This window comes from Elephantulus edwardii, unplaced genomic scaffold, assembly GCF_000299155.1.
Source record: "Elephantulus edwardii isolate Elephantulus edwardi_28Jun2011 unplaced genomic scaffold, EleEdw1.0 scaffold00110, whole genome shotgun sequence".
NCBI lineage: Eukaryota > Metazoa > Chordata > Mammalia > Macroscelidea > Macroscelididae > Elephantulus > Elephantulus edwardii.
In genome coordinates this window covers 4,571,997-4,574,085 of record NW_006399860.1, presented here as the reverse complement: position 1 = coordinate 4,574,085, position 2,089 = coordinate 4,571,997, and the positions used below count along the sequence as shown (strand labels likewise).

At 38.7% G+C, this 2,089-nt stretch overlaps 1 protein-coding gene across 1 annotated transcript in view; it reads left to right on the top strand.

Annotated features, from left to right (window-relative positions):
• The window catches only part of PTPRC (protein tyrosine phosphatase, receptor type, C), a 164,314-nt gene that overhangs the window by 23,635 nt on the left and 138,590 nt on the right, over positions 1–2,089 (top strand). The window lies entirely within an intron of this gene.

Below are 2,089 nucleotides of genomic sequence, written 5' to 3'. Positions count from 1 at the left end.
CTGGGGTGAAATGATATCTCATAGTTGTTTTAATTTGCATCTCTCTTAGGGCTAGGGATTTTGAGCATTTCTTCATGTGTTTGGTAGCATGTATACACTCTCAAATACATTGATATGTATACAAGATATAAAAGAATCAGAATCAATAATTTTTCATTAAGATAATAGATAATAGGAATGCTTTTTATTCATGCTATGCTATTTCTTAAAAAGACATTGAAATTTTAATACAACTTTTACTATATGCTGAGAGGCGAGAATGGTTCAGGACACTAAATTGGTTTTTCTGTTGTGGATTTTGGGTTGTTGCTGTTTTTTTTTTCAAACATTAGGAATATCTCCTAACTTTATTAGGGTCAGAATTTGGGAGGAAGTTTTATTTTTTGTTTTTAAAAAAGGTAAGAAAAATAATTTGGAAATTTTGAGAGTACAAAAATGTAAACATTATTATTTACACAAAGCTCAGTTTTAGATAAAAAGGACCACTTAGAAACACAGACGATACTTAGGTCTTCGATGCAATTTGTCCTTAACATATTGTCTTTAACAATTAGAGGTAAGTTGACACTAGCTGCACACATGGTTTCTCTGTGGTGGCCTGGTGGGAAGGAGGTGTTCTGTCAGCCAAAGCCGTGCCTTTCTACCAGTTGCCCCACAGTAGAAAGATGAGCAATCTCCTCCTGTCTGATTTATGCTGTTATTGTGCGCCTTTGAGTCTGATAGGTGACCCTCCAGTGGGTTTTCAGAGGCAGTGAATTGCATGCAGGAGGAGACTACCCATCCTCCAGTAGAGCAACTTTGAATAATGTGCCTTGGGGATTGCAGTGCAGCTTCTTACCACTCTCCCACCCTCTCAAAACTGACTGAAGGTTCAGCTGCACATAAAACTAACAAAGGACAAGTAGGAGTTGTCTGGAAATAAGATATTTCTAACCTGAGGGGATGCCTGTAATCTATTTCAATTCATCTATATTGCATTTTTTTTAAAAAAGCAAACAAAAATTAGGAACCCCAAAATTAAAAAATAACAGAAAAAAACTGTTCAGTGACTTGTCTAACATTGCACGAGGAGTTCCTTAGTGGAGCCAAAGTGCTTAGAAGGCTGTCAGATCAAAGTTTCCTAGAGATTTCTGGGAAGAAAGGCCTGAAGATGCACTTATGAAAAATGCGTTTTTTTGAGAACAAAAACTTGGAGTGCAATTCTTAATTTTCTGTAACATTAACATGGATGCTAAGAGGCAGAATCAAGTTGATGGTAACTTGTAGGCTAAATTCTCAGGGGGTCTGACTCAGAATGGCTTCCACTATATATACGGTATGTATCGATAAGAAAAGGGGTGTTGGGTTAAATTTGAGAGCATGGTTTTCAGTCCCAACTCTACTATTTCCTTTCCATTTGATTGATGTTCTAATGTGCAGTATTGTTGGATGAACCCTACCTTCCACTTAAGAGGAATTGAGGGAGCTGTGGCAGCAAAGCCCATATGGAGCTGTGCTGCTAATCCGAAGGCTGGCACCTTTCTGTCAGTTCAAATCCACTATGGATCTGTGGGAGCAAAATAAGCTGTCTCCTCCCATGCAATTTATAGCCTTGGAAGACCTACCTCAGGGGTTTGTGTTTGTTTGTTCATTTGTTTTATTCATTTTAATGAACGTTTACAGAGACTTTGGATTTTCATTCATTCATTGTTACATTTTTCTTCCTACCCCCCCCACCCCCAGTTTACTCTTCTCTTTGGAAAGTAAAAGAAAAATTCTTTCATTGGTGTACAACACCCCTCTACTCCCCCACCTTTCTTACCACCCCCCCCCCCAGTCCCAGGGTATTTTGCTTTAGTGCAATGCAATCCTTTACCTGTATTAAAAAACAAACAAACAAACAAAAACACCAAAACTTTTGCTGGTGGAGTTGGCAAACAGTTGGCCTGTTGATTCAAAGCCCATGCCTTCACGACAGTTGAAATTGGCTGGTGTGTGTGTGTGTGTGTGTGTGTGTGTGTGTGTGTGTGTGTAGTCCGCTTCCAAAAGACTTATAGCCTAAGAACATTGGAGGGTCACCTATGAACTGATTTCTTGTCAATAGCAATGA